The sequence below is a fragment of the Macaca nemestrina genome, chromosome 17, assembly GCF_043159975.1.
Source record: "Macaca nemestrina isolate mMacNem1 chromosome 17, mMacNem.hap1, whole genome shotgun sequence".
Taxonomy (NCBI): domain Eukaryota; kingdom Metazoa; phylum Chordata; class Mammalia; order Primates; family Cercopithecidae; genus Macaca; species Macaca nemestrina.
Genome location: NC_092141.1, coordinates 23,282,824 through 23,299,621, shown reverse-complemented (window position 1 = coordinate 23,299,621; position 16,798 = coordinate 23,282,824). Strand labels below are relative to the sequence as shown.

General features: G+C 42.9%; 1 pseudogene; it reads right to left on the bottom strand.

Annotated features, from left to right (window-relative positions):
* Window positions 1-1,391: 1,391 nt before the first annotated feature.
* LOC139359488 (putative uncharacterized protein LINC02693) lies at window positions 1,392-16,346 on the bottom strand (annotated as a pseudogene).
* Window positions 16,347-16,798: the final 452 nt, after the last annotated feature.

The window sequence follows — 16,798 nt, the reverse complement described above, 5'->3', positions numbered from 1 at the left end:
GGGGTAACCTGAGCTCCTGGAGAAAGCTGGGTGTACTTAAGCACTCTATGAAGACTATATGTGGTGGCAATGATGTTGGGGTACCCCATGGGTAGCCTAGAAAAGAAGTACCATGTCTCATTGCAGGTGAAGGTGAATTAGGGCAGAGAGGCTATTGAAGTAGGCACTGAACAGAACATGATAGCTGAATCTATAATAGCAAAATCTTTACCAGTTGTTGATTGGATGGGGTCAGTAAGTTCTTTAATACTGGCTATTGGGTATAGGGGCCTTAATGAAAGGATTACAATGTTAAGGCTGTAGGACTCTACTGTGAAGCACCACTTATTTCTTCCAGGCTTAAGCACAGGCAAGACTGAGCTGTCTAATGGAGAAACAGTGGACAGAATCACCCTTTTATTAATTAGGTTTCATATATTAAGTTTTAAACTTGAAGGTCCTGTACATCGGAATTGTGTCTCTCCCAAAATTACATGTTGAAGCCCTTACCCCCAGTACCTCAGAATGTGCCCATATTTACAGATACAGCCTTTAAAGGATGTGAGTAAGTTAAAATGAGACCATTAAGGTGGGCCCTAATCCAACATGACAGGTGTCGCTATAAAAGAAGAAATCTGGAGACATAGAGAGACCTCAGTGCTGGGTGTGCTCATAGGAAGGGTCATCTCAGGTCAGGAGTGAGGCCTCAGAGAAACCAAATCCCCCACACCTCAGTCTTGGAATTCCAGCCTCCAGAACAGTGAGGAAATACATTTGTATTGTTAAAGTCACCCAGGCTCTGGTAGCCCTAGCAAACTAACACATCTGGCTATAACTTACAGAGTCGTATTAACTATTTTAACTGGGGATCTGCAAGGTCCAATTTGTCTCATAGTCATAGTCATATTAACTATTTTAACTGGGGACCTCCAAGGTCCAAGCCAATTTATAAGTGCCAAAGACTTAATTGAATCATATTTATTATTCATTGTGTTTGAGCATATTTTAGGGCAATGAGTATTATGCCTATGTGAAATTTGGGCAAAGCTACAGTTAAAATAAAGCATGCCTATTTTTCCTCTATAGTTATTTTGCCAGGATTACAGGCATTGCAGTGTTTATCCCAGGTATAACTGTAACTTGAGTCCCAGCATTGACTAAGTTCATGAAGCTTTGTCAATTGGTGCATTTTAGCATTTGTTAATCTGGAGCCCATGCTGTATAGGCACAAAAGACAATCAGGGCCCCTTTTATCTCTTTGTTATATAAATCCTCATAGTAAATTTTGTGTTTCCAATTGGGGCAATTTATGGACCTTTGTTTCATATTTATGTTACTGGGAAGGGGTCCTGATCCAGACCCCAACAGAGAATTCTTAGATCTCGTGCAAGAAAGAATTTGAGGCAAATCCATAAAGTGAAAGCAAGTTTATTAGAGAAAGTAAAGGAAAGAAAGAATGGCCACGCCATAGGCAGAGCAGTGGCAAGGGGTGCTCAACTGCTTGTACTTATTGTTACTTTTTGATCATATACTAAACAAGGGGTGGATTATCCATGAGTCTTCCAGGAAAGGTGTGGGCAATTCCTGGAATTGAGGGTTCGTCCCCCTTTTAGACAATATAGGGTAACTTTCTGACATTGCCATGGCATTCCTAAACTGTCATGATGCTGGTGGGAGTGTCTTTTAGCATGCTAATGCATAATTAGCATACAATGAGCAGTGAGGACAGCCAGACATCACTTTCATCACCATCTTGGTTGTGGCTGGCTTCTTTACCGCAACCTGTTTTATCAGCAAGGTCTTTGTGACCTGTATCTTGTGCCGACCTCCTAACTCATCCTGTGACTTAGAATGCCTGCCTTCCTGAGAATGCAGCCCAGTAGGTCTCAGCCTCATTCAAGATTCTCCAGGCTTAAGGGTGGGGTCTAAATTACCCAGGACCTATTCAAGATGGAGTTGTTCTGGTTCAAACACCTCTGGTATTTATATTAAAATATATAGACTTTTATTTTGGTGTCTAGGCCTGCCCTCTCCCTCATTTCTGGGCATCTGGCTGCCCAAAGCCGAGGTTTTGAGTTACTGTCTCTGGCTGACCTCCTAAGGGGTTACAGGAGGCAGGGTGTGGGGTGGGCGTAACAGGCAGCCCAGCCTCTTTCTCAGGCTCTCCAATCCCCTCCCAGGGAGCCCTGGCAAATTGAGCTCTTGTTGTCCATGGCTTGTGAGTGAGACCAGATCCAGGACTCGCTGATGGGCCACCTAACTGAACCTGGGCTGTATGCAAACATCCCAACATGGAGGGCTCCAGCATCACAGTGAAGCCCCTGCCTTCGGCTGATCCCGCCACCATCTGCAATCCTTCCCTTTTCTGCATGACACAGCCTAGGGTCTCTGCTAATCCAAAGCACAGGTTTCAGCCATTCCCACCTTTAATTCCTCCTGGAAGAGCAGCAGCTCAGAAAATCAGCAACCTGGGGAGGGCCAGGGGCAGGGCAGAGGCCACAAGGACAGCCAAGGTGCCTGCCAGTTCTTACCTAACGTGCAGATGAAAACCACCAATTCCAGAACAGCCCCCAGTGTGGCCCTGTGGCTCCTCCATGGAATCAGCAGCGGTGTGGGCAGCATAAGAAGCCAGTGGCCACCAAGGCACATCCTCCAAGGAAATATCCTCTCCAGGCAGCTCCATCAGGTGCAACACCAGCAGAATTTGCCTGAACGTGTGACCTCAGCCACTTCCTCCTACCAACACCCATGCTTCAGGCCAGCCCGAAAGACCCGGCATGAGCTCAAAGCAGAGTGGGGGTGAAGAAGCCTCACAGGGTGGACAGGTGAGGGGCAGGATTAAAATGAAGGATGTATGTGTGGGTGTGGGGGGTCAAGTGTGTCCCAGTGCTTTCCACGGAGCATGCAGTCCCCGAGTTACATGGAGCACACAGACCCCGAGTACCACAGAGCACAAGGACCCTGAGTTCCATGGAGCCAGGAGACCTCAAGTTCCACAGAGCAAGAAGACTTTGAGTTCCATGGAAAATGAAGACCCTGAGTTCCATGGAGCAAGAAGACCCTGAGTTCCACAGAGTATGCAGACTGCGGAGTTCAATGGAGCTCAACCAGATGATGCAGGAGATCGGCCAGGAGTGGGACACAAAGAGCTGCTGTGTGTGCACAGCATGTTTGGTCTTGGGGGCCCCTGGAGGTGGAGGTTGAAGGGGCATAAAATGCGGAGGCATTTGCTCAACAGGTTTTCAAAGAAGAGGGCATACAGCACTTCCACACACTCAAAAGCACGCCGGGTGGAAGGTTATATGACAGCCTGCAGCTGGCTGGGCAACCAGAGGAGAGGCTGGCTGGCCTGTGCCCACCTGGGCGAAGCTTCAGAGACTGGATGACTTTTTTCTGGGGCACTTCTCCCCTCCTCTTCTCGGGTGCTTCTCTTGTCTTTTCTTTCACGTTTGTGGGGCAGGGGAGATGATTCTGTAGAAATGAACAAAGATAAGAAAACTTAATGGCCAGGCATTTAACATCTTATTTTCTGAGCTTCTGCTAATGATGGGTTGTGACTACTGACTTGAGTGATGCTCATTACGTTCATCTTAGAGAACACAGGATCGTCACTTCCTAGAGCAGGTTGCATAACAATGATATTAACACCAACAGGCGCCACCATGCCTGGTTAATTTTTAAATTTATTTTGTAGAGACAAGGTCTCATTATATTGCCCAGGCTGGTCATGAACTCCTGGGCTCAAGCAATCCTTCCACCTCAACCTTCCAAAGTGCTGGGATTACAGACATGAGTTACTGTGCCTGGCCTGGCAGTTCCTTATAAAGCTAAGTATACCCTTATATATAAGCTGACAACTTATATTCACACAAAAACTTCCACGTAAATGTTTATGACAGCTTTATTCATAATTGCTAAAACTTGGAGGCAATCAAGATGCCTTTCAGTAGGTGAATGGATAAACTGTTGTGGATTCACACAATAAATTATTATTCCTTGATTTAAAACTGAGCTCACAAGCCATGAAAAGACACACAGGAAACTTAAATGCATATTGGCAAGTGAAAGGAGCCCATTTGAATGCTATGTACTATAGAATTCCAACCATACGATATTCTGTAAAATTCCACATGATATTCTATGGAAACAGTAAAGAGAGCAATAGTTATCAGGGTTGTGGGAAGGGGAGGGTGAAAGAAAGAAACAAATAGCTGAGGCACAAGGGATATTTTAAGACAGTGAAACTATTCTGTATGCTGCATTAATGATGGATACATGTCATGTCATTACACATTTCTCAAAATTATAGAAGGTACAACACAAAGAGTGACCTCTAATGAATTTTAGTTAATAATAATGTTTCTACATTGTTCATCAACTGTAACAAATGTACCACAAGGCAAGGCTGTAAGGGTAACAACAGAGCATGTGGGCAGGAGACTGGGTATATGGGAATTCCCTGACTCATTTTTTCATGTAAATCTAAAACTGCTCTAACAAAAAGTCCAATAATTAAAATCCAAAGGACCATAAAGGGTAGAATGGATAAATAAATTACAGTATGTTTATACAACTGAATAAAATGAATAAACTTGCAAGTTAAATGTAATACCCATGATGACACACACATACACATACACACACACACACACACAAAATAGAATATATACAAAAGGAAATGAGGAAATTAAAACATTTCATTACCAAAAATCAATTAAATACAAAAGAAGACAGTAGGAAATGAAGAACAAAAAAGCTGTAAGGCATATAAACAACAATCAGTATATGACAGAAATAAATCCCTCCTTATCAGTAAATAAACAAAACCAAAAGTTGGTTTTTGAAAAGATGAACAAAACTGACAAAACTTTGGCTAGATTGACTAAGAAAAAGAGACTCAAAGCCAGAAATGACAGTGGGACATTATTATGAATTCTACAGAAATAAAGAATTATAAGAGGTGTACTATAAACAACTGTTTGCCAACAAATAGGACAGTCTAGATAAAATAGACAAATTCTTAGGTATACAAAACCTACTAGGACTGCATAATGAAAAAACAGAAAATTAGAATAGACCCCGTAACTACTAAGATTGAATCCGTCATCAAAAACTTTCTGACAAAGAAAGGCCCTGAACCAGATGGTTTCACTGGTGAATCTTACCAAACATTTAAATAACACTAATACAACTCTTCTAAAAAATTGAAAATGAGAGAACATTTCTAAACTCATTCTATGACATTCTATGAGGTCAGAATTACCCTGTACCGAAGCCAGAAAAAAAAATGTAGACAAGAAAACTAGAGATCCATATCACTTCCCTGATGCATACCAATGCAGAAATCCTCAACAAAATACCAACAAACTAAATTCAGCAGCATATTAAAATAATTATACACTATGACCAAGAAGAATTTATTCCTGGAATGCAAGGATGGTTGAACATTCAAACGTCACTGCATTAACAGAATGGAGTGGCAAATCATGATTATCTCAACTGATGTAGAAAAAGCGTCTGCTACAGGTTTTATTCAACGTAAATTTAAAAATCAACAAAGATGGTGAGGGGGTCAGATGGAATGCAGTGGGTGACAAATGAATCTTACTGCATTACAAATTATGACTAACCCATATTGAAGAGTGTGGGGGAAAAGAGTCTTCACCTAAGTAACCTTGGAAAATACTGTTTTGACTGCATACTGTAAGACTCAAGAACTGTACACAAATATACTGTTGGCAAATTTGTTTCAGGGTATGGGTTAGCAATTCTGAAATGATTTTCCATGTTAGCAAATATATTTCAGAGAATTAGATCCCAGTTTCTCTCTGTAGGTGAAAGAGTTACAAATAAGCAAAGGGAGAATGCTAGAATAAATCCTGAGGTGCTGCACTGGAGTTAGGAATGTCAGTATGAACCTTTGTCTATTTTAATGTATCTGTTTAGATAGACAGATATAGATAGGTAGATGCTGAGTCTGTATTCATGCATACATGTTTGGAAACATTCACATGCTGAGAGAGCCTAGAAGCAGTGATATCCCAGTATTAATGAGCACACCCAGTACCCAGATCTTAGTTTCTATATACCATTCTCCTATAAAAGAAACCCGGGCTTCTTGGAGAAAAGACTAATTCTAGGCCTGCCATGAAAAACACAAGATGAGACTAGAGCATCTTGCAGTGCCAGAAAATAAAAAAGTGCTTTTAAAAAACATAAAAGGGTGGAGACATGTCAAAAGAAGCCAACCTGGAAGAGCTTTCTGTGGCTCAAGGTGGAACAATGTGAGTGGCAAATAATTATGACAGCACTAAATTATAACCCATAACATAAAAGAAATAGCCACAAGTCCATACTGATATAGAAAAGATTAAATCAATCAGGAAGGAAAGACAAATCTTCCTCACAGAAGAATTCCAAGTAATAAATGTTGAAGGATAGCACAAATAGAAAACTACCACTAGAACACTACAGTAATCATTACTGCAGGAAAGAGTCATCAATGAATGCAAAAATTGGATGAAACTTAAAGAAGAAACAGTATGTTTCTGTGGCCTCAAAATATCTCCCTCCAAATATTTATTAATATATTTTTCTTTTTTTCCCTCTTAATTTCGTCTAAAGATCTATGACTAAAGCAAATATAATACTGTGTTGTGGGGTTTTTGACATGTACAGATATAAAATTTATGGCAACAACAGCACAAAGGATAGGAGATAAATGGTGCTATTCTGTAGTAAGTTTTTCTGTTTTACACTCACTGTAATAGTACAATATTAACTCTAGACTGTGAGAATGTTAATGATGCACATTGTAATCCCTGGAGCAACTGCTAAAAAATGAAAATATGTGTCACTTCAATGCTAATAAAGGAATAAAACAATACAAAAAAGTACTTGTATAAGGATATTCATAGATCTTTACTAATATGATAGCCCAAAGCAAGAAATAGCCCAAATATTCATCAACAGAAAAATGTATGAACAAACCACAGTGCATTTATACAGCAGAATACTATTCAGCAATTCAAAGGAATAAACTAAAATACACACTATGGAGGTGTCTCACAAGCATTATGCTGAGACAGCTGGACATAAAAATGTATATTGTATGATTTCAAGCAAAATGAACTTAATGGTTAAAAAACCCCCACAACAGTACTTTCCTCTGGGGGAGTTAAAAATTGCCTAGGAATGAGCATGAGGGAGGTTTCTGGGGATGATGGAAATATTCCATTCTGAAAAGGGGTGATGGTTATATGGGTGTTATTTATTTTTCAAAGCTGTACAATTAAGATTTGTGCCTTTCAATGCATGTATATCTTACCTCACCAAAAAAGAACTAAAAAAATACATAAAGTGAGGGGTAGGGAAAGGGCTGAGGTACAGAAGAAACAAAAATGGCACATGATTACTAGCTGTTGAAGCTGGGTCACGGGTCTATTATACAGTTTTGTTCATTTTGCATATATTTAAACTTTTCTGTAATGAAACACCTTGCACAGAAAGACGAAACTGATCTATAATGTCAGCTGTTAAGACACTGGTACCTTTGAGGAGGAGGGAGGGAGAAAGCGCTTGTGGACCACATGAGTGAGGCTGCTTCTATTTTGTGGTTACCCACGTGTATTAACTTTGTCATAATATATGTCGAGCATAAGTGAACGCTTTATGCCCATATTTCTGTATGCATGCTATGTATCAACAAAATATTTAAATACCACATATTTGCACACATAATTTAGTATCTCAGAGTAACAGCAGTGTTTTGTTTTGTTTCAAAGTGGGACACTTCTACCCACAGCATCATCAGATGAACTGTCATATTCTGATGTATCTATTAATGTCCCAACCCTTGGGTGAGACCCCCTAGGTCTTCCCATTTTTGCCTCAATTTGATAAGTAGCAAGACTCTTATTTCTGACGATGTGATTTTATTTCCCAGCAAAGTCCTCCCCAAACCAAGGACACAATAACTAGCATGGTGCTCTGCACATCATATGCACTCAGTACTTGTGAAATTGAGTTGAGTCAAACAAAATGAGTAGCAGAGGTCAGGTCCTGCAAAAGACAGTATGTAAATAACGCAAGTAAGACTGAAAGGCTATAGCTCAGCAGCAAAGACTTTACATTCATTTGAGAAATCATTTGCTACTAGTTCATCAAAAGATGTTGGTTTCAAGCAGTGGTTCTCAACGCTGGCCACACACCGTAACCAGTTGGAGAGCTTTAAACAGCAAGGGTGTCTGGATCCTGCCCCAGGGATTCTGATTTCACTGGTCTGTTGCAACTTCAGTTTTGGGAATTTTAAAAGCCCCCTGCCACCCAGGTAATTGTAAGGTGCATCAAGGGTGAGAACCTTAGCTGTGCTAAAGGATGCATTGGCTGTGCCTGATTCCCTTGTGTGCTGTGGGGATTTGCCTCATTGCAGCATCTCAGCTTTACAGGGAGGGGTGGCGGGCAGTCTTAGAAAACAGCTCTGTCCTGTTAAAATCAAATGACGGCTTCAAGACATGCTCAGCTGCTTGACTAAATTGCAGCAGGAGGAAATGTCTTCTCAGCAGATCTATCTTTACAGCAGGTGTTTTCAGAGGAAGAGGTTGTTTGGGGCACAGCATTTTGATTTAGTCTGTGTTGAAGACCAGTAATAGCCTCCAAATGCCAAGATGGGATGAAAAGAATTTCCAAACATGTGGAGTGCTTTATACGTGTTTTCAAATTTCTCCTATGATTAGAAATGAAAAATATAGTGCTAGTGCCTTGATTTCTTAACTCAGCCTTCAACCATTTCCCCAAAATTATTCCAAGTTATTCCAAGACGCTTCCCAATCATTATCTGGAGAGGAATATTCCTAATGGTGAAGAACACTTCAAGGATGAGAATCTTGCTGGAATCCTGCCTCTATTGCAGAAGAGTCACCCTCCAGAACCTGGAAGGCCCAGGGAAGCCGTGTGATAGTGCGGCCCATGGAGGTGGCTGTGTTCTGGAGTCAGGCCGAGCAGATACTGAGGCCCAGCACAGCCCGCTTAGTAGCTGTGGGGCTTTGGACAAGTTACTTGACTTGGACAGTTATATACATTTTGTCTGCAAGAAAAGGCATAGTGATGCTAACTGCAACAATAGCGATTCTTCGTCCCTCCCTGTGTCTGCATCCTTTGCAATGTGCTTTTACAGCTGCTCCCATCCAGGGGTAGAATCTGTTTCCCAAGACTTGGATCCAGCTGGCAGTTTTGGGCCCAGTCTCAAAAGGTCTTGAATGCTTCTTCCTTTTCTTTCAGAACCCTGCCATCTCAATTAACAAGCCCAGGTTAGCCTGCTAGAGGATGAAACATTATGGGGAAGAGAACCGAAGTTGCCCAGTCCACAGCCAACTCACTCTCAACAGCAGAGCTGCCTGGTCACTGACACCCTTCTCCCATACACACACATGAAGATTGCTATGCCTTATAAGGTATGGCAGGTTTTATAGGTATCACAATTCATTTATGGTAGGAGCCTGCCATAAATTGCTGACCTGCTCAATCATGAGCTAAATAAGTTTTGGGACAGCTATTACACAGTAACAGTGAACTAACACACCCAGAGCAGACAGGATGCCAGGATTAACAACATGCTGATTACAAGTTAGCTGGCAAACGGTAGGGACCATCTAGGTACCTAATTCCTTCTCCCCTTATTAGAAGTTGGGTCCCTTGAATTATAAAGAAATGCATGTAGACATGTATGTGCTTAAAACTCACACAGTATCACACAACACAGGAGGAAACAGATGACAGCCTGACCACTAGGGCCAAGGCCAAATAGCAAGGTAAAGCATTTGTCTGGAATCTATTCCCTCCAAATCTAATCTCTGGAGGTCAAGGCTGTGGACAGGGCCCACCTCCTGGGACCCCGCTATCCTCTGATCTCTGGAGGGAGAATGGCCCCACCAAGCAGCAGATGGGTAGCAGTGTTGTACCTGTGGCCACCTCCTGCTGGCAGCCCCTGCTCTCTTAGGGCACTCTCTCTTCCTTTGGGACCGAAAAGAGATGTGGGTAGGGAGGGGGAGGTCCCTGGCTCCTGGCAGAGAAATTCGGTTCAGGCCCTTCACCTTCCTGAGGTCAGGGAGTCAGAGCCCTCAGAACATCAGGAATGTGGCTGCTCCGAACTGGGATATGCTAGAAGTGTAAAATATGGGGTGAGTTTTAAAGATTTAAGACAAAGAAATGTAAAATGTTTCATTAATAATTTTATACTGATCACACATTAAAATGATATTTTGGATATATTGGGTCAAATAAATTATATTATCACAAATCAATTCCACCTGCTTCTCTTTAGTTTCTTTAACCTGGCTAGTAGAAAATTTAAAACTACAGACAGGCCTAGATCATATTCTGTTTATATCGGACAGGCTGTCTTAGAGGACGGCCTCCCTTCTGAAGCTCAGGCTGCCTCCAGTCATGATGGAAGGGGAAGTGGAGCAACGAAGAAAGGAGGTGGGTGCCAGGTGCTTTCAAACAACCAGCTCTCATGTTTCATAGAGCAAGGACTCACTCACTAACACCGGGACAGCACCAAGCCGTTCCTGCAGGATCTGCCCCCAAGACCCAAACACCTCTCACTAGGCCCTGCTTTCAACATTGGGAATCAAATTTCTTTTTCTTTCTTTTTGGTTTTTTTTTTTTTTTTTTTTTTTTTTTGCTAGTGGCCAGGAAGGTTGTAAAATATGAAAATGTTAAATAATTTGTCATTTTGTTGTTTCCATTTATGAACAAAGGACTTAATAAAAAATGTAAGGTGTAACATTACAATAAAATACATTCATTTCAATATCACGCTGGAATTCAACATTGCTTTGACTGGGGCTGCAGAAGCAATGCAGAGCTGCTTCCTCCTCCAGACCTCACAGCTCAGCAAGCCTCTCGAGGGCTGGCTGCTGGCCACTGCGTTTGCAGTTTTTATAGGGTCTCTTCCTTCCAGGTGATTAACGAACAAGGCTAAAGGTGTTTGAAAGTTTCAGAAAACACGGGATTTTTCTTTCTGTGGCTCACCAGCATTTTCATTTCTAATATCAACAATACCATATGCAGGCCACAGCTGAGCCAAAACACATGATGACTTGAATCTGAAGTCAGATTGTACCTAATATTTAGGGCCATATGCATTACTAAAAAGGGACATATCTTTCAACAATTCCAGTAAGTTCCCAAGACTGAGTTCCCACTGGGTACTAGCCTGTGGTGGTGCCTCTGTGCTTGTTACTGAGGGAAAAATGGGACAGTGTTTGCTGAGTTCAGAGCTGAGGGGCTGTGGTGCCATGCAGGGAGCACAACTTCCCACTGAATAACACTCCTCTGTGAGAGCGGCCTGGCGGCCAAGGCCAGAGGGCTCAAGGCAACTGTCTCCTGTTTTCCTAACAAGCAACATTTTCAGGGAAAAATCCCAGTTTCAATGTAGGAATGTTTGGATAGTGGCTCAGGCCTGGGACTGAATTAAAAAGGAATAAGGAGATCAAATCTACATTTTAATTATAAACAAATGTCTCACTGAAAAAATTCCAGACCCATAAATCTATGTATGTATTAGTTATCAGAGTAATTTAAAATGTGAGGAAATTATACAGTGTGTGTCCCTTATTATATATTTCTCCCCTGCCACCACTTTTTAAACATCTAAAGTTCCTAACACATAGATACTCTTTATGAGGAAAAAAAAAAAAACTATTGACATTGATAGTTTGAAAATTTGTCCTCTCCAAATCTCATGTTGAAATTTGATCTCCTAGTGAGACCCTGTCTCTACAAAAAATAAAAAAATTAGTTGGGCATGGTGGATTGAGCCTGTTATCCCAGCTACTCAGGAGGTGGAGGTGGGAGGATCTCTGGAGCCCCAGGAGTTGGATGCCACAGTAAGCTATGGCTCAGCTCAGCCATGGCTTCTATAGTGAGCTACAACTGCACTACTGCACTCCACCCTGGGTGACAGAGTCAGATTATATCCTTAACAAAACAAAAAAAAGAAATTTGATTTCCAATGTTGAAAGCGGGGCCTAGGCCAGGTGCAGTGGTGCACGCCTGTAATCCCAGCACTTTGGGAGGCTGAGGCGGGCAGATCACAAGGTCAGGAGATCGAGACCATCCTGGTTAACATGGTGAAACACCATCTCCACTAAAACAAAAAATTAACCAGGCATGGTAGTGGGCGCCTGTAATCCCAGCTACTTGGGAGGCTGAGGCAGGAGAATGGCATGAACCTGGGAGGTGGAGCTTGCAGTGAGCCGAGATCATGCCACTGCACTCCAGTCTGGGTGGCAGAGTGAGACTCTGTCTCAAAAAAAAAAAAGAAAAAAGAAAAAAGAAAAAAAAAGAAAGTGGGGCCTAGTGAGAGGTGTTTGGGTCTTGGGGGAAGATCCTTCAGGAATGGCTTCGTGCTGTCCTGGTTGTAGTGAGTGAGTCCTTCCTCTATGAAACATGAGAGCTGGTTGTTTGAAAGCACATGGTACCCACCTGCTTTCTTCCTTGCTCCACTTCCCCCTTCACCATGACTGGAGGCTTCCCAGGGTCCTCACCAGAAACAGATGCTGGTGCCAGGCTGGTACAGCCTGCAGAATCATGAGCCAAATAAACCTCTTTTCTTCATAAATTACCCAGCCTCGGGTGTTCTTTTATAGCAACACAAAATAGACTAATACAGACATCAATGTGAATATTTAATATTGGAAAATTTTTTTCATTTTCTATTTTTTCTGTATAGCTAACATTAAAGAAGCCAAAGATACAGAATGCTACGTCTCAGATACTGCATTTTGTAAAAAACATGAAGGTAAAAGCTTTGTTTCTTCCAGTACTAATCAATGATAGTTTTACTTTGCCCGTTTTATGCAGAATACAGTTCCATGAACCGTGGGGAGATGGAAAATAATCATGTCCCAGTCTTCCAGGGAAGTCCTTGGAAGGCTGGGACAGGTAAGATTGCATCTATAAACTCTGCAATGTCTGTCACACAACAGACACTTAATGAGAAGGCTGCTGAATGAAAGAATACTTCCAACCAGCCTGGAGCTCAAATGCAGGTTCTCCCTGAAGTTCTGCACCTCACACTGTGGGCTTCCACGCACATGTCCACACCACCTGTGCACCCACTTCCTTATTGGACCTGAGCAGAACCCCACTTTCCAGCCCCTGCCTGTGAGGGGATAACCAGGCCCTTGGGATCCACATCTCCAGCAGCTGGAATTCAGAGTTTATGACCTGCCGTTTTCCACATTCCCCCTCAGGACCTGCACCCCACAGCATTGCACCTTCTATTCTGCTGTCAAGGCCCAGAGCTCTGTTCATCTGCTTCCAGCAGCTCTCCACCCCTCTTCCTCCCTTCCCTCCTGCTGGATCTCTTTCTTTCATTGGTTCTTGTCCCTTTCCCTCAGTAAAAGAACTCTCCTTCCACTCTGCCTCATTCACATTCACTTGGGAACCAAACATTCACCCCACAGTTTAGTATTCCTAGTTGTGAAACAATTCAGTCACCTTCTGGAATGAGACAAATGTGAAGAAGCCAGACATGAAAAATCACTTATATGGATCGATTTATATGAAATGCCCAGAGAAGACAAATCTATTGAGATGGAAACTAGCTTTGCGGTTGCTTACAGCTGGGGTAGGGGCTGGGGGAAATAACAGGGTGATAGCTAAAGGGTATAGGACTGATAAAAATGTTCTAAACTTAACTATGGTGTTGGTTTCACATATCTGTGATTATAGTAAACCCTAGTGGATCATAAGGTATGTGAATTTTTCCTCAATAAAGCTGTTTAAAAAAAAAAAATGAGGCTGGGCAGAGCAACTCAACCTTGTAATATCAGCACTTGGGGAGGCTGAGGCAGGAGGATTGTTTGAGACCAGGAGTTCAAGACCAGCCTGGACAAGAGTGAGACCCCATCTCTACAAAAGATTTAAACAATTTAGCCAAGCATGGTGGTGTGCACTTGTAATCCCAGGTACTCAGGAGGCTTAGGTGGGAGGATCACTTGAGCCTGAGAGTTGGAGGCTGCAGTGAGCTGGGATCATGCCACTGCACTCCAGCCTGGGAGACAGAGAAACACCCCAACTCAAAAAAAAATTATTATGAACTATTTTATACATACAAAATTACACACAGACACAGACACAGACACACACACACACAGACTCACATAAAAGTAAAGTAAATACATTGTAGCCATCACTTGAAGCCGCGTGCATGGTTGGCCCTTCCTAAATGTAACCCTTTGCCTCCCCATCTGGACAATCATTCTTCTGAAGCTTTACAAAAAGTATTATTTCCCTGACTTTCATTATAGTTTTATTACATAATAATATCTCTAAATAATATATTGTTTCTCTAAAAACATACTGTTTAACTTTGTAAGTTTTTACACTTTCTATAAATGTGCTATGTATCTCTGTAACTTGCATTACTCATTCCACATTGTATTTTTGAGAGCCTTCTATGTTTTAAATAGTTTCCTGTTCAATTCTATGTGTTGCTTACTAATTAGCCTTTAAATTGAATATACTCAGACCTACCCGAGAGAGAATCCTTGTGGGATAATGAGTATAAAGTGCTTAAAGCAGTGCCCCATTCATTATCGGTATTCAATATTATATATGTAATACTAGATACAATATTTTAATACTGAGTAATTACACACATATTATCATTGCTCCTTTCTTTGTGGATTACATTATTTCATCAACTACATTATGAACTAATAGTTTTCTTTCTTTTGGGGGATGGGGCAGGGTCTGGCACTGTTGCCCAGGCTGAAGTACAGTGGTGCAATCACAGCTCACTGCAGCCTGGACCTCCTGGGTTCAAGGATCCTCCCACCTCAGCCTCCTGAGTAGCTGGGAGTATCGGCAGTGCCACCACTCCCAGCTAATTTTTAAATTTTTTGTAGAGATGGGGTTTTGCCATGTTGCCCAGGCTGGTCTCTAACTCCTAGCTCAGTTGGTGGCTCACGCCTGTAATTCCAGCACTTTGGGAGGCCAAGGCGGGAAAACTGCTTGAGCCCAGAAGTTCAAGACCAGCCTGGGCAATGTGGGGAGATGTAGTTTTTACAAAAATAAAAATAAAAATTAACAGGCATGGTGGTGCACACCTGTGGTCTCAGCTACTGGGGAGGCTGAAGCAGGTGGATCAGTGGAGCCCCTATCGTGGTGCACTTTTGGCAAAAGACAAGAACCTGTCTCAAATTTTTTAGCTGATGGTTGTAGAGATAAAGTTTGAGCTTTCAAAGATTATAACATTTTAAACTAAATCGTTTGCTGGAAAAGCCACATGTTGCTTCCAGAAACAACTGGTAGACCACCAGGATCATGACAGTGACTTCGAAAAGCTTTGGTGTGTTGACAAACGAGTGATATTGCTGGTCTCAAGCCACTGCTACTGCGTACAAGGCAACTGCATGTAACAACCATATCAAATGTGGGTGACCAAGTGGCAACATTTAAGCATTTTACATCCTAACTTATGTGCAACTTAAACCTACTGCCACACTGTGAGTTAGGAAATTGGTAGGTTTTTTCTATTGACTTGCTGTGCCCTATAATTTTTCCTATTTTAAATAATGGGAAACAAGTTCTCAGTTTTTTTCTCAGAGAAAGTCTGACATTTCAGCCACAGATATGTCTGACAGTTATTACCGGCAGAAGAGTTTCCAGCCTTTTCACCGTAAAATTTTAATTACTTGCCTTGGAAATTACTTAACTTCGTTCCTTCCAAATCTGGTAGTAAAATGGGTGCTCCAGAAAGATGTAGCACGGATATTCTGCTGCTTTGCTTGTTCCCGCACAGACCTGGGGCTTGAGGAGCCTGCAGCCACGAAGTACAGGGACATCATCCAAATGGAAAAGTGAGCCAGGTGGTCCCGCAGGCGCAGTGCTGAGGCGCAGAAGCGCAGCCTATGCATGGCGGGTGGGAGGCCCGCGGGCTCGGGCCTGTGTTTTTGCGGCTGAGAAGCCCCCACAGGACAAAGAGGCCCCGACCCAGGCTTTTGGAACCAGCGAAGCGGGGGTGAAACCCCAAGGGGCGTAAGGGTCCTTACACGTGCGGCCGAGCTTCCCCTCTGCATGGTGAGGGGTTGGACCTTTCCGTCGTGATTTTTTTCCCATTATGCCAGGCGCTCAGCGGGCCCTGGGGCGCGAGATGGGTGCGGGCGTTCAGCCAGCCAGGGGTCCTGGATGCCGGCGGGCGGATTAGCAGCAGCCCTAGGGACGGAAGGACGGCGGAAAGGAGTCTCTACTTCCAGGTTCCCAGTCATCGCTATGTTCGTTACAAGCAGTAAACTGACGACTTCAGACACCGGTCTCGGAGACCCACGCACAGTCCTCAAACATGCACCCCTGCCGGCCAGGCGCACTGCGGATGCCTCAGGGGGCGGGGCTGGAAGGAGGGGGGCGGGGGCGGAGAGGGGGCGGGGCGGAGGGGCGGGGGACTAAAGGGAGGGGGCGGAGGGGCAGGGGGCGGAGAGGGCGGGGCGAGGCGTGGTGGGGTGGGAGGGGACGGGGCGGGCTCAGCAGGGCGGGCTCTCCCAGCGCTAAATCCAAATCGCATCTGAGGTATTTTCTAGCTCTGACATCGTATACATCACTGCATATGTGAATAACATGCCAAATGCTGTATAAACCAATATTGACTTTTTTCCTTCTCTGGAGGTACTATATAAATAAAGTATGTACATCGTATCTAGTATCAGAACATTCAAATCCCGTATTGAAAGATTATAAATTGACCATAATCCTATAATTCTATTTAGCAACAGTGAGTTCCTTCTCACTCTTCACTTTTAAAATATCTAAG